Source organism: Aulonocara sp. 'chitande type north' Nkhata Bay, linkage group LG18 (genome assembly GCF_057382095.1).
Source record: "Aulonocara sp. 'chitande type north' Nkhata Bay isolate Kocher_YH1m ecotype deep benthic linkage group LG18, A_spYH_male_GT1.1, whole genome shotgun sequence".
NCBI lineage: Eukaryota > Metazoa > Chordata > Actinopteri > Cichliformes > Cichlidae > Aulonocara > Aulonocara sp. 'chitande type north' Nkhata Bay.
In genome coordinates, this window is record NC_141361.1 from 1,540,989 (window position 1) to 1,563,531 (window position 22,543).

The following is a 22,543-nucleotide window of genomic DNA, read 5'->3' on the forward strand; positions in this document are numbered from 1 at the left end:
AGAGCTCAGACTGCTCAGAAAAGAAGGACTCAACTGTACCTGCACTGGAAACACCTGCTGACTGACTGGATGCTCTTTTATACTGAGCTGGAATCTAGTTAGAATTGTTCTTCTTCATGATAACGTGAAGGCTGAGTTCTTTGGACCAAACTGGTTTTGCTTTGGCTGTTTGGGAGGTTTCCAGTTTCCTGAAAAGAAACTCACCGAACTGGTTTCACAATATGCCAGAACAAACACAGGAATGAGGCTCGCTTTCCTTTACACAGGTGATACGTTTGCTTCTTCACCGATTAACTCATGGACATGTTTAGAGATAATTCAGGAACTACTTGATGTAATGTTCCTCCACGAATCTCCACCTTATCATGGTGGAGGGATATGGTGCCAAATGATACCAGGAGCTCTGTTTTCAATGGTAATTTGCCCCTGGCAGGGTCCCTATATGCACACTGGTCCTGAGAGAGGGGTAAGACTAAGAATGAATCAGAAGACATCCATGCTGCATTGACCAGTGGACCATGTCTGGGTACGTGGGATGGGGTTTCTGAGGCTCTAAGCTGGACCAGGCCCAGGGGAGGGGCTCCACAGAGAGTGTGGGTTAGGTGGCAGCCAAAGTTGGAGGCCCTGGCGATAACCAGGGTGGATACATCTGTTTCCCCCAGCTTGATGCCTTTATGTTGGGATTTTTGCTGGTGGACAGGAGAGTTGCATCCCTGGAACGGGTTCTGGCTATTTGCACTTTTGCACCAAACCTGGGCTTGTGTTTGGTTGTTGGATGGAAGCTTTGTGCTTTTGACAGTGTAGCTAACATTAGTTGGAAGGAACACTGAAATACTGGAAGAGGTCACAGTTTCAGGCTGTTTGTGTCCTGCTTCACTGTCTTCATGGGACTGCCAGGGTCAAAGTTTGAACTAATAGATCGTTTTCTTTTTGACTCCCAGCAGAAGAATGAGGCCGCTCAGCAATGCTGCGTCAAACCTGGCCTGCAGGTAAATGTTGCATTAGGACAGATAATAAGTGTAGATCAGATGATTTCCTGAAGAAGCAGCGTCAGGGGAAAACCCTTCATTAAAAATCCAAAACTTCCTCATGATCAGTGTGTTAGACTCAGGACATAAACCAGACCAAGAGTTAGCTTTCAAGCAGCACCAGTTTGAGCCGCCAAATTTCAACTAACACAAATGTTTGTTTGTCAAAAGATTATGAATTTAAAAGAAAGAAGACCAACTGTTAATTTCTGCTGCTTGTATCAAGCTCAGGAGCTAAAAATGCAGGACCTGGTTCTGCTCGCAGGCTCCGGGTCATCTCTGATTTCCTCCATCAGGTTCATTGACCATGTACCAGTCACATTATATTGACCACATCTAACTGAGCTGTGTGAATGCCTTAAATATTCTTGTACAAAACAATAAGGTGAGAAAATCTCGTCCCCACTGTTCCAGCATGTCTTTAGTTCAAATCTCACAGGTTGTCACATTCACAGCTTCTCCTGTTTTTCTTCTCTTTACTATTTCCTCATGTTTCTGATGCTTCCCCGTCTACCTAATCCTCTTCATTTCTAGTGCTTTCCTTGTCCCCACTTCTTGATAAATTGGATGTTTACTCTGTGCTTGTTTTGCCTTGTTGGTTTCACACATATACAGTAATGCTGTCAGGTTTCCTCCATGTGTTTTCTTCTTGGTTTACAGCAGCTATGTCGAGTCTGTCTTTGCTGGTTCATCAGATATAAGTTTGCTATTGTGGAATCCTGCGTCCAAAGTCATACTTTTGTCTTTTATAATCTCTGTAAGATTATAAAATCTAAAGAGGATGTGATGTTGAAATGTTGCTGCAGTTCCTGTGAAAGAAAATATGTGAACTCATGAACTCTGCTGACTGGAAACTCTCCCTGCTGCTGCAGAAATGTGTGAGCGGTCCTCAGTGTTTCGATCAGAGGGAGCCTGGTGGTGGAGCAGGACTGCTGAAGAACTCAGTGGAAGGACCCACAGACTCTGGTCCTGATGAAATGTGTGGGGGGGAGGAGGGCTGCATCCATCTGACACTGAAATGAAAACTAAGAACAGCAGAGAGGGGGAGACTTTGAGAAATGAGAGCAGGACATTGATGTTTTCACCAAATCTGAAGGAGAGCATCATCATCTGATGTGATGAGTTCAAAGAGAATAAATGGAACAAGCATGAGATGGTCTTCCTGGTTGGACTTTTAGCTTCATGTGAGAGATTTTACCTTAAAGAGATAAACCTCTGTTACTCTGTTTATTTTGCTTCTGCTGCATTTCTGCATGTCCTCATCCACTAAATATAAAATAGTGTAAATGAGCAGCTTTTGATGTTTGACAGTTTTTATTGTGTTTGAACGTTCCTGCAGTTGGTTTGTGGTTGATGTGGATTTGCTGCTCATGTGAATCCTCCCACAGTGTTTCATTAGCAGCTGTAACCACAGTGACTCTGATAAAACAGGAATTAGCAGAATCCATCTGATATGAAGCTGTGCTTTGAATACCACTTCCCTCCTCTTTGAAGAGTAGTCAGATATCTGTGTTCAGGTTTTTGTACAGCCTCTTCTACACTTTGTATCACTGTGTTTGTAGAGCACAGTAGTAGAGAGCTGTGTCTGCCAGGGTTAGGGCTGCTATGGTCAGATTAGTTGATCGATCTGATGTTTCTGAGTTATATCGTTTATCAAGAATATATTCATATGTGCCCCCCTTTCCTCTTTTCCAGAGTATAAACTGAGGAGCCTGAAGGTCAGAATCATGTCTGTACCAGTGAAGCCAAGCATCACTTGCACTTGTCTCATAGCTACATGTGAGTTTGACAGATTCTCCTTCTGTCTCAGTGACTTCAGGTTGTTGAGGAGTGATTGAGTCTCCAGCTGTTAGTCCTGGAAAAAGAAAGAAGAAAAGTAGTGAAATGCAGTCTGTATATCTGCTTAATGCAGCAGCTTCAACTAAACTTTAATCCCTGTTCTTAAACTCACCTATAATGTGAGATAGAAGCAAAAAGAGGTGCAGCAACATGTCTTTGGAGTTATTAAAGCCAGACAGACAGCACATGAACAATGTTCTTCCACTGCAGCACAATGACCAACAAATAATGTCATTGGATGGGCTCAACTTCAGTGGGCGGGGCCAGTTTAATAGCTCAGCCAATCAAACAGCTTTGTGCTTCCACAGCAGCTCTGTCTCTGTCTCTGATCTTTACTGCTTCATTTCTCTGTTGTCTTTGTCATCAGTCCAATGACACAAGAATCAGAGGTTTAACAGTGTGTGGCTCCCTCTAGTGGATGTTGTGGAGTATTCTGTTGTCTTTGCTCCAAAGGTTTTTGTACAGAGTTTTGCTGTTTCCTGTCACTGTGGGCTGCAGAGCACAGTAGTACACAGCAGAGTCTGTCGCTGCAGCAGAGGAGATCTGAAGATCCATTTGTCTGTTATTATCAACTGCTTTTACATTTAGTCCTGTGACTGGATTTAATATTTTCTCCCCTGTCCCTGAGTGAGAGATCAGGAACTCTGGTGGTTTTCCTGGATATTGTCGATACCAGAAGAAATAATCACCATAAACTGCAGCTTTGGAGTATCTGTAGGACAGAGTAGCAGTGCTGCCTTCTACACTGAACACTTCTTTGTTGGTTGGAGTGAGATCTTCACAGCTGACACCTAAAGGAACAGAAACATGTTTTATTCTTTTATAAATCATCACAATTCAAATGTGTTTCTTTAAACACACAGATTGTAACGTACCTGTTAGAATGGTGAGAATCAGTAAAGAAAGTGCAAAATAGTCCAAAGACAACATGTTGAATGAAGGTAAAGTTTATGGTTTGTGTTGAACTCTGTTGAATGTGGAGGTTTCTCTCTCTTCTAGTTCAGTAACAGCTCAGCTCCTCCCTGAATCTCTCCTCCTCCTCTCTGATCTGGATTTGAACTTCTCTCACTTCCTCCTGCTTTACACACTAGTAGCAGCATCTTCACTTTCAGGTGGGAGGAGCTCTAATATTTTTTGTAACTTCATCTCAGCCAATCAAATACTTTTCTGATTCCACAGCAGCTTAGTATGATAAACAGAGAGTGGTACTCGTGACCATTGATCAGTGGTTGTTGATCAATGGTTGTGACGATTTGCATATTAATGGTCATAAACTGACCTCACAGCCCAGTGTTCATTCAGTGCTGCTGGTTTCAGTCATTGTGCAAATGTCCCGTTTCTAAGGTTGGAAACCTGCAGTCAGCTGAGACTGAAGACATCACCTGATGATGATGAAACGTTTCTCCCACTGAAAACATCCAGATGAACAGAATCAACTTTTTGGGATTTGCTTACCTGGATGACTGAGCGTGCATGTTGGTGTTCCAGGATATCGTTAATATCAGAAGATCATTTATACTCATTGAAGCTTTTTTTCTGAGGTATTCATAAACTTGTTCACGTTGCCCCTTCATGTGGCAGCCCTGATATCACACCATCATCTTCACACAGGAAATATTCATATTAATTTCTCTCCACTACGATTAATACATGATTTAAATCCCTGGAGCAACCTCTCAGTGTCATGATTACAGGAATGCATCGACTCTAACGCAGCCCACATGAGGCTAAAGCTTTACATGCTTTTATTTTGAGAAGGTTCAAAGACAGGGGGGCAGGTAAGTAGGTTTCCTGCAGAGGGACAGAGCAGGGAGACACCAGAGAACTGCCCGAGAGAACGACTGCTGAGTATCAGTGCAGTCAGAATTGCTTATATAGTATTTATTAGAGTCCTTTCTTGTGTTTCACTTTTGGAGTTTCTGTGTCAGGGAGGTAAGTGAAGGCTTCAGAAGGCTGAGTGGGTGGAGAGTGGATGGGCAGGTGAGTTTTCCAGCTCTGTTACAAGTCAGTCCTTTCCAAACAGCAGGCAATGAGACAATCCTTCAGGTTTCAGGTAACTCAAGTCCACAGAGCTATGAGCAGACACAAGAGAACATGGTGAGGTAACAGAAGCTACAAGCACAAACTCATAAGTCATAAATTAAAGCTGAATTACCACCAGAATGAAGACAACAATCTGACAAAGAGTGGATGTTTCAGCTGGACCTTTCATTCCCCAAAACACGAGGAGTTAATGAGATCTGGTTAGGAGGTTAGCAACACTACAAGCACCAACCAGCTTGCAGCCAAAGCTCTGCACAGCCCCATCAGCAATGAGTCCCCAGCCTCACTCAGACTGCTGCCAAAGCTCTGCTGGAGGTGGGAGTTGAAGATCACCTGAACCACTTTGATACGCCAGGCCTGTCCAGCATTCTCCCCCACCACCTGACTCAACTCACCCCCAGATGGTGATCAGATGACAGCTCAGCTCCTCTCTTCACCAGAGTGTCCAGAACACACTGCTGCAGACCTGATGATGCAATTACAGAGTCAAGCATAACCTATACTGTGGTTAGCACACAAGTCCAGTAAAACAGAAACCACCATTGTGTCACTCGGACACATAAAGTCCTCAGAAGCACAATAGAGTTACCAGATGATGCAGCGTCCAGGATCCTGCTCAGAGACCTCAAGAAGGCCAGGCACTCTGAAATGTTGTTCAGAGCAGAAGCACAGAGGAGAGTCTGGACCTGCCAGAGGGGGAACATCACAAAGTACCAGAGCAGGACAATGATGAAGGAGAGCATCATCATCTGATGTGATGAGTTCAAAGAGAATAAATGGAACAAGCATGAGATGGTCTTCCTGGTTGGACTTTTAGCTTCATGTGAGAGATTTTACCTTAAAGAGATAAACCTCTGTTACTCTGTTTATTTTGCTTCTGCTGCATTTCTGCATGTCCTCATCCACTAAATATAAAATAGTGTAAATGAGCAGCTTTTGATGTTTGACAGTTTTTATTGTGTTTGAACGTTCCTGCAGTTGGTTTGTGGTTGATGTGGATTTGCTGCTCATGTGAATCCTCCCACAGTGTTTCATTAGCAGCTGTAACCACAGTGACTCTGATAAAACAGGAATTAGCAGAATCCATCTGATATGAAGCTGTGCTTTGAATACCACTTCCCTCCTCTTTGAAGAGTAGTCAGATATCTGTGTTCAGGTTTTTGTACAGCCTCTTCTACACTTTGTATCACTGTGTTTCTAGAGCACAGTAGTAGAGAGCTGTGTCTGCCAGGGTTAGGGCTGCTATGGTCAGATTAGTTGATGTTGGTGAAGCTTCTGAGTCATATCGTCTATTAGGGATATATTGAGCTGTCCATCCTTTTCCTTTTTTCCAGAGTATAAACTGAGGAGCCTGAAGGTCAGAATCATGTCTGTACCAATAAAGCCAAGGAGTATCATCACTCGTCTCATAGTCACATGTGAGTGTGACAGATTCTCCTTCTGTTTTAGTGACTTCAGGTTGTTGAGGAGTGATTGAGTCTCCAGCTGTTAGTCCTGGAAAAAGAAAGAAGAAAAGTAGTGAAATGCAGTCTGTATATCTGCTTAATGCAGCAGCTTCAACTAAACTTTAATCCCTGTTCTTAAACTCACCTATAATGTGAGATAGAAGCAAAAAGAGGTGCAGCAACATGTCTTTGGAGTTATTAAAGCCAGACAGACAGCACATGAACAATGTTCTTCCACTGCAGCACAATGACCAACAAATAATGTCATTGGATGAGCTCAACTTCAGTGGGCGGGGCCAGTTTAATAGCTCAGCCAATCAAATAGTTTTGTGTAACAGCGCCCCCTGTTGTTCACCATATGAAATCTCTACCTAACAGAAAATCACAGAAACTTCTTCCATAAAAATGACAATCAAATCCAACAAAATCTTATTTTAAACTTAATATTTAATAACAGTAATGTAACACTTTGCCAACAGTATAATGTAATTTACTATAAGACTGAGCACATGGGGGCCGTTGTTCAGCACTCACAGCTCCCGTGTTCAGATGCTGCTCTGTGTCACATAATTCACATTTGTCATGTTTACAGGATCATTGATGAGGAGTAAAAACATTCCAGTTCACGTTGGCGTAGCTGAGAATGATCTGATGCTCAAAGAAACAATACATTTACCAAACTGTGTGCAGAACATCAGCTTCTGTCACATCCAGGCTAGTTTCAAATGACCCAAACCAAAAGAAGTTTCTTATGAAACTCAGCAGAGTTCTTGTTCCAAACAAAGGCTGATGAAGGTTTAATACACCGATGAGAACGACCTTCTCCACAAACTGGCTCTACTGAAATCTCCACTGATACACACTGAGCAAGAGGACACGTACACGAGAGTCTGTATTGTGAGAAACAGACGCCTCACAGGTCCTCTGCTGGAAGCTTCACTAAAGGTGCCAGTAAGAGAAAGATTGTACTGGTTTAACAGGAGATTTACACACTTTTCATTTCTTTCAATATCCTATAAAAATACCTCCAGTTTCTTCAAACAGGAAGACTCTGATGCTTCTTTACTGTTTCCTCTAAAACTCTTTCTTCATAACTGTTTGATGACTGAAAGCTATCTTAACTCCATCCTAACAAACTCCAGAAGTTTACAACCACTGATTCACACAAGAATCAGAGGTTTAACAGTGTGTGGCTCCCTCTAGTGGATGTTGTGGAGTATTCTGTTGTCTTTGCTCCAAAGGTTTTTGTACAGAGTTTTGCTGTTTCCTGTCACTGTGGGCCTCACAGCACAGTAGTACACAGCAGAGTCTGACACTGCAGCAGAGGAGATCTGAAGACTCATTTTTGTTTCTTCCTTTCTGACTCCAACAGAGAGTCTGGAGCTGCTGGGAGGTGTTAGTATTTCTCCTGATTCCAAATGAGAGATCAGGAACTCAGGTGCTTTTCCTGGATGTTGTCGATACCAGAAGAAATAATCAGCAGCACCTTTGGTGTACGTGCAGGTCAGAGTAACTGTGCTGCCCTCTAAACTGGACTCTTCATCTTTGACTGGAGTGAGTTGATCACAGCTGACACCTGAAGGAAGAAATGTTGAATAGTTTCAGTGGATAATCGACATTCATATAAAGATTGAATTGAACATAGTTTCCTGTGTAGGTGAGCAGACCTGTGAGAGTGAGAAGAATCAGAGGAAACACACAGTGATGTAATGACAGCATGTTGAGGAACATAAAGTTTGTTTTGTGTTGAACTCTGTTGAATGTGGAGGTTTTTCTCTCTTCTATAGTTCAGTAACAGCTCAGCTCCTCCCTGAATCTCTGCTCCTCCTCTCTGCTCTCAGTCACTCCTCCTCCTGTGCTTCACACACTTTGGGATTCTTTTATAACCAAAGTTATTTAAGGTGGTCTTTAATTGTTTTACAGGGCAAAATGTTACAAACTAAAGAAAATATCATGAAGTCAGTGGTCCATGTAGAGGAGGTTGGTTGTTGATTTTGAAGCTGGTTTCTTTTGATATTTTTAGAGTAGGTCTTTCTTCATAGGTTCAGGTCTGCAGAGGTCACAGACACTCGAGCTTCTCTCTGATAATGTGATAGTCTGAGTCTGTGACCTCAGGACCTGATGTCTTCTGTTTGGTTGAACTTCTGCATAAATATCTTGTAGAGGCTAAAGTGAGGCTTTAAACTACTGATTAACCTGATGGACGTTAATTGCTCACATCTGATGAATCCTCCTTTAATTTTCTTCATAAATGATGATAAGTTATAAAAACATTCTGACTTGATACTTTCCATTTTCAGTAGATGAAGTCATCCATTAGATAAGAACCATGTAAGCTCCCTCAGAGTCACAATATTCACATCATAAAGTTTCACACCGAGGAATCACACAGTGTTCACACTCTCTCTTTTATTTGCTTATTTACTTGTTGATATTCAAATACAAGAAAACATCGACATGATAAAAGTATACTAATAATAACAATTATTGTTATTATTATTACTCTTGGTGTTCGCTCTCATACTCTGCGGTAGAGTATCAGAGTATCACTTCCTGTTCCTGCTCAAACACAGTGGTGTTTCTGAGTAGCTTATCAATTTAATTAAAAACTTTTAAATACATTCTTTTTTCATAGTATAATAAGTATAATAAGAGTAGGCGGTGCTACTCTTTATATATACATGTATATGTATATGTATGCATATGTATATATATGTATGTATGTATTAGGGGTGCAACGATACATAAAATTCACGGTTCGGTTCGATACTTTGGTGTCACGGGTCGATATTTTTTCGATACAAAAGATGTTCATGCCTTTTTAATTTGTCATTTATTAAAATTATAAATATATATTTTAACTCAAAAGTACAGTTTTTAAATTTAATGTTGCTGAAACAACAAAGTAATTTAAAAAATCTATCTGATTGTCACAGTCTGGCGAGGGCAGACTGTAGGTGTTGGCAAAAGGACCCAAATGCAACTCCAAAAACTGAACGTGGCGTAGATTTAACAGAAAACAAGCCGTTTATTGAGGCCAGCAAAAAAGGTGCACAGGTGAAAACTAAACCATAACCTAAACTGGGTGAACTAAAGATAAACATGAAAAAACCTTAAACGTGGTGAACTGACATAGAATGCTGAAGTGAGGGTATGGATGAGCAGACGACCTGACAAGGAATGACTGAAAGCACGCGGACTAAATACACACAGGAGGATAATGAGGGAAGTGGGAGCACATGGGGAACACAGGTGACACTGATAATCATAACGAGACAGGGCGGGATGAACATAACATGACGTATACAGGCGCGGGAGTCACAAAGTAAAACAGGAAGTACATGGGGGTTTAGACAGGAGGGGAGAGAGAGAGCACAGGAAGAACATAGACATAACAGGCAGGGGAAACATGGAATAAACACAAAGAGAGATGAGGGCTCATAAATACACAGAGGGGCACACAGGGGGTAAGAGTCACGAAGGGAAAATATTTGGGAACAACACACCAGGACAACTCAGGAAACATGGCCTAAATAAGGAACGAAATACAAAAATACAGGAAACTAAGAATACTGGGACCACATGGCCCAGGACCATGACACTGATGGAGAAATCCCTCATCTTTGGAAAAGAGAGTTTATTACAGAGAAATGGCTTTTTCCAAAATAAAAGCTATACTATCCGCTTCTTCTGGGCTATATTCTCAGCAGCATATTAAACATATCAGGTCCCCATAAGGAGAATCATGTGCTAACGGCTGTCTAAATGACTCGGGTAAAGTTTGTAGCATGCGTGCTTGTTGTTTTTGTCTGTTTCCACTTGTCTTTGCACTAGGATGATGTCAGAGTAAATGTGCAGCCATATTCGTTGTGTTCCCACTAGTGCTGTCAGCGTTAATCTGAAATGACGTTAACGCCACAACACGGCAAATCTCCGTTAACGAGCTACCGCGGATCGCCCCGTGCGTGGGGCTGGACGGCGTCAACACATTAACGAGCTAACTGCGCTAACGCACTAGTTCCCACCAATGTAATTGAGCATTGCGTGGCACATCCAACATACTGTTTTACTTTTGTCCATGACGCGCTTACCTTCAGGGTCATACGTCACATGAAAACCAAAATAGTTCCAAAGGCCAGATCTGAATAGAGACTGACAGACCACGTGACTTTTGCGCATTGCATGCCGGGAACTAGTGGCAAAACAATCCAAGTATCGCATCAAATGCAAGCATTTGCAGCACCGCAAAATGTTCATTCTCCGGTTCCAATACCTTCTTGCTTTTTGTTTGCCCCCCAAAAAAGTTATGTACAAAACGAAGGAGAACAATGCCGGTCAAAGACAGACTCGACGAAAAGGCAAAGAAAAGATACGAGGAAAAAATCAAAGGAGTGAAAGGGTCAGACCCTTACGAGCACACAGAGTGGACAAAAGACGTTAGCGTGCTGCCCAACTTTCACCACGCTCATATTTATAATCATACGGTTCTTGGAGTGAGTGCATACACTCATGAAGTTTAGTAACTTCAGGTCACTGCAACAAGCCGAGGTACAGTTTACCGACGGATGGGTGCAGGACCTTGAAATGCACCGTGTAGAACGAAAGACCATCGTAAGAACAAAGGTAAGTTTACCAGTCTCACAAATCGTCGTCATAAATACACATTCGTTAACCGTTTATTAATATAACCTTTGAGCTCAATGGTAATTAATTAGCAGTGGAAATAATTTCTGGTAGCATCACAGAAATGTAGCAGTGACAATAATACTGTATCCTGTAATCGTACTGGGCAATTAATGATACAAAAAACCTGTTTTATCCTGTGAATAAAAGTATATGTTTTTGTCAATGTACCATAATAACAGAAGCGAAACGCAATATTGTGTCAGGACAATTCACTATTTATGCACAATAAACAAAGGAGCATAGCGCCACAATTTCTGTTCAGCGCCAGACTTGCTTGTAACCTATATCACCAATTATGATAAAAAAAAATGAAAAATTTTGTATTGTTCGATACATACAGTATGCATAGCGAACCGAAAGCACTGTATCGAACGGTTCAATATCGATACGAGTATCGTTGCACCCCTAATATATAAATATATATATATGTAGATATATATTTACATTTATATATCTATATATATATATAGATATCTAAATATATATATCTATATATATAGATATATATATATAGATATATATATATATCAGCCGAGACTGCAAGTCCAGACTGACCAACCTGTGCACTGCCTGGATTGATTACAAGAAGGCCTATGACTCAATGCCCCACAGCTGGATACTGGAATGCCTAGAATTGTACAAGATCAATGGGACCCTAAGAGCCTTCATCAGGAACTCAATGGGGATGTGGCGTACAACACTAGAGGCCAACTCCAAGCCCATAGCACAAGTCACCATCAAGTGCGGGATCTACCAAGGAGATGCTCTGTCCCCACTGCTGTTCTGCATAGGCCTGAACCCCCTCAGTGAGATCATTAACAAGACTGGCTACGGATACCGACTACGGAACGGAGCAGTTGTCAGCCACCTCCTGTACATGGATGACATCAAGCTGTATGCCAAGAGTGAACGAGACATCGATTCACTGATCCACACTACCAGGCTATACAGCAATGACATTGGAATGTCGTTCGGACTGGAGAAGTGTAGTCGGATGGTAACAAAGAGAGGGAAGGTAGTCAGAACTGAGGGGATTGAACTACCAGAAGGCAACATTGCAGACATAGAGGACAGTTACAAGTACCTGGGGATCCCGCAGGCAAATGGGAACCATGAAGAGGCCGCTAGAAAAGCTGCAACCACCAAGTACCTGCAGAGGGTCAGGCAAGTCCTGAGGAGTCAGCTGAATGGTAAGAACAAGATCCGGGCCATCAACACGTACGCCCTGCCCGTGATCAGGTACCCTGCTGGGGTAATAGGCTGGCCAAAGGAGGAGATAGAAGCCACTGACATAAAGACAAGAAAGCTCCTTACCATGCATGGAGGGTTTCACCCCAAGTCCAGCACCCTGAGGCTGTACGCTAAGCGGAAGGAAGGGGGCCGGGGACTGGTGAGTGTCAGCACCACAGTCCAGGATGAGACAACGAACATCCAAGAATACATTGGGAAGATGGCCCCAACTGACCGAGTGCTCAGTGAATACCTCAGGCAGCAGAAACCCAAGAAAGAGGAGGGAGACGAGGAACCATCATGGAAGGACAGGCCCCTGCACGGTATGTAGCAGCGCCAGATAGAGGAGGTGGCTGATATCCAGAAATCCTACCAGTGGCTGGACAAAGCTGGACTGAAAGACAGCACAGAGGCACTAATCATGGCAGCACAAGAACAAGCTCTGAGCACAAGATCCATAGAGGCTGGGGTCTATCACACCAGGCAAGACCCCAGGTGCAGGCTGTGTAAAGATGCCCCAGAGACTATCCAGCACATAACAGCAGGGTGCAAGATGCTAGCAGGCAAGGCATACATGGAACGCCATAACCAAGTGGCCGGCATAGTGTACAGGAACATCTGTGCCGAGTATAACCTGGAAGTCCCGAGGTCAAAATGGGAGATGTCCCCAAGGGTGGTGGAGAATGACCGAGCTAAGATCCTGTGGGACTTCCAGATACAGACGGACAAAATGGTGGTGGCTAACCAACCGGACATAGTGGTGGTAGACAAACAGAAGAAGACGGCCGTAGTGATCGATGTAGCGGTTCCGAATGACAGCAAAATCAGGAAGAAGGAACACGAGAAGCTGGAGAAATACCAAGGGCTCAGAGAAGAGCTGGAGAGGATGTGGAGGGTGAAGGTAACGGTGGTCCCCGTGGTAATCGGAGCACTAGGTGCGGTGACTCCCAAGCTAGGCGAGTGGCTCCAGCAGATCCCGGGAATAACATCGGAGATTTCTGTCCAGAAGAGAGCGCAGTCCTGGGAACAGCTAAGATACTGCAGGACGCTCAAGCTCCCAGGCCTCTGGTAGAGGACGCGAGCTTGAAGGATAAACCGCCCGCAGGGGCGTGCTGGGTGTTTTTTTTTTATATGTATATATGTATATATGTATAAAGCTCTGACTTGTATTATGAGTATGTGGTCTGGTAGCTAGAAAGTTTTTTGCAGCTATGTTTTTTTTTTTTAAATGCAGCCAATGCGCTTTAAAATAAACATTTCAAACTATTTACAGAACAATCAGCTGTTCTGCATCAAATCTGATGCCACACAAATTATTTGTGCCACTCCAAAAAATAATTTCTGTCCACTATGAGATGAAGGAGAACAACAGCCTGATACCTGCAGGCCTGACAGCAGCAGATGAATCACTGCTGTAACACCTGTAACACTCAGCAGTCGCCTCATTGTTCTGACACACAACAAAACTACTGACTACACTACACACTAACTACACACTAACTACACACTAACTACACAAGATTTGTGCTAAACGACGCAAATGTCTCACATCTCAAACACGCCGTCACTCCTAAAACTTCCTCCCTTCCTAAGCAACTAAATGTCATGTTGCCATATCATTTTTTGATTGGTCGACATGGTACATTTTTCCACCAATAGGAAAGGCTGGGGGGGGGGGGTTGGTGTTGTTTTTGCTCACAGGCTTTTGAGCGTTTTCCTTATAAAACGCCGTTTTTACCGTTTCTTCCCGCAGTAAATATAAACAACGATAGAGTTCAGGAAGAAAACCAATCATTGCAGGTATTTTTATCATAACTCTGGTTTTACGTGGCCGATCAACACAATTTAAAAACTGGTATAAAGTCCAAACTTTGTCCGTCAGTTGTTCCGTCTGTCCTGCTCACATCTCCAATGGTTGTGCACGTTGTCATTAACGTGGCTTCACTCCACATCAGCTGCTTTGCTCGCTAAAACACCGGTGTCGGCACATAAGGACGCGTCATAGCCTGTCAATGACGTTGAATAGCTGCGTATATACGAATGTGAATCGCGTGATTGGGTGGAGCAGCCAGTCACCGGTCACTTACTGACTCACACTGCAAAACAGAATGAATTGTTAACGTATTTATTTTAATTTCAATTCAGGTTAGATTTTTTTTGTGTGCCACGCAGATCTTCTGTACGTGATTGTGCATGCACGCAGCTTAGAGGGGACATTGTGTACACTGATGATAGACTGTCAAGGTAAACAGGAAGTACACAGAGATGCAGACTGGAGAGAGAGTATGGAGGAACGTGAGGAAGAGCAAAGACACAAGGGGGGAATCTAATAAACAAAAATAAACAGAACACCCTAGGAACCATAGAATAAATCCTTAAAATAACAAATGAAATTAACAGTAATACAAAAACACAAGAAAACTGAGAGCGCTGGGTCAAAATAAACCAGGACCATGGCACCTGTTGAGAGATAAAAAAGGGAAAACATGCAAAAATAGAGCAACACAATACACACAACATCACTGCAATAACCTAAATAAATGTAAGTAACAGTAAATACTAAATATTGAAATTGTTGTGCAGCATGCAAGAGCGACTGCGCACAATGTGCTTTGAGGTAGCAGCCAAGAAAGGTGTAGTTTGTGAACACCCGTGTGTACAGCTGTGTGCGCACCTGTCCGGACGGGCGCACTTGTATTAAAACGGTTTCTCCGTGTAATGGTCTGCTAGAGTGTGTGGGGGGCCACAGCCCCGTCCTCCAGGGTATGAAGCAGGCATGGAGGAGATCCAGGCCCCAGGCACACACAGACACAAACGTGCATTCCCACCCTCATGCACACATATGCAAATACTTGGCACTCACCCAACAAGGAGACAAACAGAAATGGACACAATCACATTCCCCACACATACTCTATACCCCAGGTCCAAGACTCAACATTTCTAATTGAATTGAATTGAATTGAATGAATTGAATTGAATGAATGCTTTATTGGCCATATGCAGGTTGCCCCGCAGAGGAATAGGACCCCCCCCCCCCCCCCCCCGAATGAATGAAAACTGTCTGGATCTTTGGTTGATTGAGAAGCTTTTGTCCATTTAGCACCCTCGGCCTGGAACAAACTGCAGAAGGAATGGAAAATGACTGAATTCATTTCATTAAGTGATTTTAAATCTAAACTACGAATCCTTGAGGCCAAGTCCATAACATGCAACTGTTTCAATTAGATTGATTGTCATTTTAACTGACTTTTTATTTTATTTGAATTTTATTGAATTTTATTTTTATTTTATTTGTATTCTTTCACTTATTGTTGCATGTGTGTTGTTGCTGCCTGTGTTTGAGTAATTTCTGTAACTGTGAGACATCTGCTGCTGCCTATCTTGGCCAGGTCTCCCTTGAAAAAGAGGTTTTTAATCTCAATGGGATCTTCCTGGTTAAATAAAGGTTAATAAATAAATAAATAAATAAGCCTGAGATGAAGATTGCTGCCACACAGTCACAATTTTCAGGTGACTAAGCAGGAATATGTGCTTAGATCGCAAGCATAGTTTTGAATATGAAACAGGTAGAGCTCTGGAGCTAAAAGATTGTAAGTATTCAAGCAAAAAACGTCAGAGGGCAGACAGAACAGATATGGGAACAGGAAGTGCTACTGTATGGCAGTGAGAGCCAACAGCATTTGACAGCTTTCCCACATGCTTCAAGAGAACACGTCTGCTTTGTGCGCGCTACAATGTTCAAGTAAATCTTTCTCCAGTGTCTCGTAACAGTACGATTTCTCACCTTTGACCACTGTTGTATTGTTTTTGTGAGAATAAAATCTTTGTTGGTTTGCTTCTATTTCTTTTCCACTTTCAGCTTAAGAGAAGGACATGATGTCACTATAAATGTCATTTATACTTAGAGGGCTTTGTTGTCTCTCACCACTGTAACAGGTAACAAGTATTGAATACATAGAAACATGAACTGAACCAACACTGCAACACTTCAACGATACAATTCTCAAGCCACAAATAACTGGTGCAGACTGAGTCAAAGGTCAGAATATGACCTAAAGAATACACAATTTTTCAATAACAATTAGTTAAAGACACAGAACAAAATAATGGCGGTCAGAGAGAAAAAAAGTTCTTTGGTTAATTTGTTTCCTTAAGGAGCTGAAACACACTTCTGCAAGGCAAACAGGAGAAGTCTCATTAGAGAATTTGAAAGCTTCATCACTGCCGAAAAACAGATATAATCAGGCTGATCCCGCACAGTGTGACATTCAAGAAACCCACTGAAGCTCTACTTTAAATCTTCATTATTATTTAAGCTTGGCTTTACACACATTATTTTCCCAACCAACATTTCAGCTCTATGACCTCTGACCTGTGGGAATCTTCATGTGGACCACTAAATGATTTCTGTGTGTGAACATTTTCCCGCAGGTTTTACAGTGGTACGGTTTATCACCAGCATGGCTTCTCATATCAAACTACGACTTTCAGGCAAACTTTTGCCACTTGTTTAACAGGAATATGGTTTCTCCCCTGTATACACTGCATTATACCTTTTAAGTGCTGATGAGGCAGATAATCTTTTCCTGCAGGTTTTACAGTTTTACAGTGTTCCTCACCTGCGTGGATTCTGATGTGGGCCAACTCCTTATAGTAAAACATTTCCCACATGTTTTACATGAATATGGTTTTTCACCTGTGTGAGTTTTCATATGGGTCAAGAAATTACTATTTTTACCAAAATGTTTCCCACAAGTTTCACAATGATATGGTTTCTCATCTGTGTGGATTCTTCATGATGGACTTTTTCTTACAGACTTTTCCACAAATGTCACATGTCACAAAGTTTTTATCAGTATCAGTGTTACACTGGCTCTGATTCTACTTAACATCTAAACATTTCTTCAATTTCAGCTGAGAAACTCCTGCTACTTTCTCTCTCACCGTTTTTTCCCCACATTGTGCATCATGGAGGTTGGACGACTGGACTACAGAGCAAAGCACAACCAAATAGTAGCCACTGGTGCCTGTCATTAAATTTTGTTGTCTCAGTGCCACAGCTTGTCTTTTCTCTTCCTATTCTTCCCACCCGACCTGCAGAGGCAGATGACTGCCCCTGTCTTAGCCTGATTCTCTTGGAGGGCTCTTCCTGATAATAAGGAGTTCTTCCTTCAAACTTTTGTCAGGCGCTTCCTCTCAGATTTTCAGTTTTCTTTCTGATACTGTATTGTAGTGTCTTTGTCTCGCAGTAAAAGAAGCTTTTCTGACTTGTTGTGGAGCGGGACCAATGAATTAAAAAAAAAATCAAACTTTTAGTGATCACAGAAAGTAAGTCTGTTAAGAACTACTGTGTAAAGCAGTCTATGAATATCACATTATAGCGGCTGTTTTTATGTATTTCTTCTTCTTCCTTCTGTTTCAGTGACTTCAGGTTGTTGAGGAGTGATTGAGTCTCCAGCTGTTAGTCCTGGAAAAAGAAAGAAGAAAAGTAGTGAAATGCAGTCTGTATATCTGCTTAATGCAGCAGCTTCAACTAAACTTTAATCCCTGTTCTTAAACTCACCTATAATGTGAGATAGAAGCAAAAAGAGGTGCAGCAACATGTCTTTGGAGTTATTAAAGCCAGACAGACAGCACATGAACAATGTTCTTCCACTGCAGCACAATGACCAACAAATAATGTCATTGGATGAGCTCAACTTCAGTGGGCGGGGCCATTGTAATAGCTCAGCCAATCAAACAGTTTTGTGCTTCCACAGCAGCTCTGTCTCTGTCTCTGATCTTTACTGCTTCATTTCTCTGTTGTCTTTGTCATCAGTCCAATGACACAAGAATCAGAGGTTTAACAGTGTGTGGCTCCCTCTAGTGGATGTTGTGGAGTATTCTGTTGTCTTTGCTCCAAAGGTTTTTGTACAGAGTTTTGCTGTTTCCTGTCACTGTGGGCTGCAGAGCACAGTAGTACACAGCAGAGTCAGTCACTGCAGCAGAGGAGATGCTCATCTTGATTTCTTTTCCCTCCACTTGAATCTTCAATCCAGGAACTTTTTCTACTCCTACTGTTCCTGAAGGTGAGTGTGAGATCAGGAACTCTGGAGGTTTTCCTGGATGTTGTCGATACCAGAAGAAATAATTAGCACCTGTGGTGTATTTGTAGGTCAGAGTAACTGTGCTGCCTTCTACGCTGGACTCTTCATCTTTGACTGGAGTGAGCTGATCACATGTGACACCTGAAGGAAGAGAGAACGTTTTCAATCAATAATTGACGTTAATGAATCATTTAATTGAACATAGTTTCCTGTGTAGGTGAGCAGACCTGTGAGAGTGAGAAGAATCAGAGGAAACACACAGTGATGTAATGACAGCATGTTGAGGAACATAAAGTTTGTTTTGTGTTGAACTCTGTTGAATGTGGAGGTTTTTCTCTCTTCTATAGTTCAGTAACAGCTCAGCTCCTCCCTGAATCTCTGCTCCTCCTCTCTGCTCTCAGTCACTCCTCCTCCTGTGCTTCACACACTTTATAACCAAAATGATTTAAGGGAGCCGTGTGACACGTCACACAAGCAGAAGTCACATTAACGATGTAGACAGAGTCAGAGAGTCGCTGATACTCACACAGTTAAAAAGTCTGAAACTTGAGACATTTGGAGAAAAATGTGTAAGAAGTCCTGAATTCAAGAAACATCTCAGAATAGTTTGTGTATGTTGGGAAGGATTTTTGTTCACAACTGTTTGTTCAAATGAAGCATCATCTTATTTGATTTGATCTTCAAACACAAACCTGAGAGACGTCATGTCTGTGGACACGACATGCAGGAGTGTTGTGGTGCAGCAGCAGTCCCAGTTACAGCTGACGCTTTTGGACACAACATCTGTTTTACTTTGTGGCTGTTTGGTCAGTTTGATGGTTTGTGATCCTTCAGGAAATATTTAGTTACTTTGCAGTTTATTTAAATGCTACACTTATATTAAAGTATATTGTTGATAAAGCATATAGTTAGAGCTGGACCAGTGACCCTGAATCCTCCTTTAGTTAATCTGGACGTAGCATTTATGTCCAGATGAACAGAACCAACTTTTGGAGATTTACTTACCTGGATGACTGATTGTGCATCAAGACCTCCTTCAGTTACTCTACAGTCGGTGTAGGCTGCTGGGAGACTCCCATGATGCACTGAGATTTTCTTCTTCACTCACTATGTGTTTATACACCTCTCTGTATTGACTCATTCGTTATTATTCATCTCTGCTCTCTTCCACAGTGGGTCTCTGTCCTGTCTTCCTCCCATCACCCCAACTGGTCACAACAGATGAGCCTGGTTCTGCTGGATGTTTCTTCCTGTTAAAAGGGAGTTTTTCCTTCCCACTGTCGCCAAACTGCTTCCTCATAGCGGGTCATGATTGTCGGGGTTTTCTCTCTTGTATTATTGCAGGGACTTCACAATGTAAAGCAACAACTGCTGTTGTTATATAAATAAAACTGAATCTACCAGAGTGAACATTTATAGAAGAAGAAATAAAGAATAAGACCTGCATCAGTGACCTTAAACAATAACATAAACACAATATATAAAAGTTAAAGAATAAAAAACTAACTTGTCATTAAGGCGTGTGTCTTTGAAACACAGCCTCTGTCAAGTCAAGCGACATGAAAAAGAGAATTTAACTGGTCGTCAGATAACAGAGACCCAGACACGCTCTCGGCTCAGTCATCGGTTACTAGCTGCCATCATTTAACGTAGTTGTGATTAAAGCAGCAGTGGTGTCTTCCAGAGGGAGGGGCTAGCAAAGTAAAATGAACTGGATCATACCTGGATCCTGCATGCATGCAGTCCAACACTGTAGCTTTAGCCCACATTAATGTTACCTTTATATTGTAGAGCTTCCTCTGATTGTGTGTCTTCTGAAACTTTTCCTGGACGAGTAGAGCCAGATACAACTCCTTTCCACAGTCCAGAGCAGGTCTGAGGATAAATCACTGACTAGTAGAACCATCGCTTCAGGAACAAGTGACAAATGCATTAATCTAAATCTAGAATAGTAATAGTACACTGGAAAATAAATGAATACTGAACATTACTCATAATAGTAATGGATTGCATTTATATAGCGCTTTTCTAGGCCCTCAAAGCGCTTTACAATGCCACTATTCATTCACTCTCACATCCACACACTGGTGGAGGCAGCTACAGGTGTAGCCACAGCTGCCCTGGGGCAGACTGACAGAGGCGAGGCTGCCATATCGCGCCATCGGCCCCTCTGGCCATCACCAGTAGGCGGTAGGTGAAGTATCTTGCCCAAGGACACAACGACCAGGACAGAAAGAGCTGGGGATGGGTTGATGTTTGGTTTTCTTGTCATTTGGAGGTCTTATTAGATCGTTTAGTTTCTGTTTAGTTTCTGGGTCGTAGGTTCTTAGTGATCATAGTTCTCCCTCCCTCTGACTCTAATCTTCTCTTGTGGTTAGTAAGTCTCTCTCTGTGTTTCTTCCTGTCTCCCCAGTCGCTGCGTCAGTTTGTGTCTGTGTGTTTCCTGTTTTATTTTGATAGTCCCGTGTCCTGTGTTTAGTGCATTCAGGTTTGATTCCTGTGTCGTTGTATCAGATTAGTTCCAGCTGTGTTTCCCTCATTACTCTCTTGTATATTTAAGCCCTGTGATGTCTTTTGCCCTTTGTGGCATCGTACTGCCTCATGTGTGTAAGTCTCCTTGTGTTTGGTAAATGGACTCATTCTTATATAGCGCTTTTCTACTCTCCTGGAGTCCTCAAAGTGCTGTATACAGCATGTCTCATTCACTCATACAAGCACTTCTAAACACAAGTGCAAACTAAACTACATTCACACACATTCATACTCCGATGATCGGAGGGCAACTCGGGGTGAGTATCTTGCCCAAGGATAATAGGCATGCAGACTGGGGAAGCCAAGAAACGAATCACCAACCTTCCGATAAGTAGCTGCTCCACCACCTGAGCCACAGCCACACTGTTTCAGTTTTAGTTCCACGTTTTCTCGTTTCCTAGTGTTTTAGTTCTTGTTTCTCAGTGTTCTGTTCCTAGTTTTCATGTTCAGGGTTTCACTTTGTTTTTTGTGAGTTTATGTTCTTGGACAATCCTCCCATCAATAAAGCTGCAGCCTTAAGTTTGCCTTTGGTGTTTGAATCCTGCATTTAGGTCCACTTCCTGCCTGCTACAGTCTCACACGACAGTTACTTTGTGTTTATGTCAGCTTTTGATTTCCAGTTAAAAAAAAATGACCTTTTTAGGAAAAACAAAAAGATTTTCAGATTTCTGAACGATGATCAGGAAGTGATTCATTTCACAAATGTTGTTTTCTAAATGAAGTAGACAAAAAGTACAGAAACCCAGGACAGACACAGGTGACAGTGATCATCTCTGCTGTGGGTTCAACTTCAGCATGTACAGATGAGAGAAACCATACCACTGTATTTTGTATTTTTGCACAATGAAGCTGCTTTCCTTTCTTGTTGTATTTTCTTGAGCTGTGCTAAAGATGGCGCCGCTGTGATTGCAGCCATTCCCCAGCTCTCTGTGAATGGGACTCATGACCATTGATCAGTGGTTGTTGATCAATGGTGATGGATCAATGGAATTTGCATAATTAAGATTAAGGAACTGACCTCACAGCTCATTGTTCCTTCAGTGTGCTGGTTTCAGTCATTATGCAAATGTCCTGTTTATAAGATTGAGACCTGCAGTCAGCTGAGACTGAAGAAGCCACTTGGATGATGATGAAATGTTTCTCCCACAAAACGCTACGAACAGAATCAACTTTTGGAGATTTACTTACCTGGATGATTGAGATGCATCAAGACATTTAAACTGGTTATTTATGGTTGGTTTACACAGCTTGTGTAGGCTTGTGTATGTATGTTTAGCTCTATATACGTGTGTGTGTGTGTGTGTGTGTGTGTGTGTGTGTGTGTGTGTGTGTGTGTGTGTGTGTGTGTGTGTGTGTGTGTGTAAATTGTGTTGTTTACATTGCTGTGCTTGAGATTCACCATTTACCGAAACCAAATTCCTTGCATGTGTCTGTGCATATACATGGCCAATAAACGCAATTCTGATTCTGATAATATAAATATAACTAAACACCTGTCTAAGAAGCAACATTCATGAAATATGTGTAAGAAAAACATATAGCAAAAATATCTGAGAAACATAGAATGATGGATGAAGATTAAAAGTCACTAACAGGTCTGCTACCATCAGGCTGTGATCTGCACATCTGATCATGAAGAGACAGTTTTAAA

General features: G+C 42.1%; 1 pseudogene across 1 annotated transcript in view; it reads right to left on the bottom strand.

Annotated features, from left to right (window-relative positions):
• Window positions 1-4,872: 4,872 nt before the first annotated feature.
• LOC147307576 (uncharacterized) overlaps window positions 4,873-22,543 on the bottom strand; it is a 293,817-nt pseudogene continuing 276,146 nt past the window's right edge. The window contains exons 4-8 of the transcript XR_015126014.1: window positions 16,894-17,054; window positions 5,500-5,596; window positions 5,306-5,376; window positions 5,143-5,219; window positions 4,873-4,939 (exon numbers count right to left, since the gene is read on the bottom strand). The product of XR_015126014.1 is annotated as an uncharacterized LOC147307576 (transcript). The remainder of the gene's footprint in view (window positions 4,940-5,142; window positions 5,220-5,305; window positions 5,377-5,499; window positions 5,597-16,893; window positions 17,055-22,543) is intronic.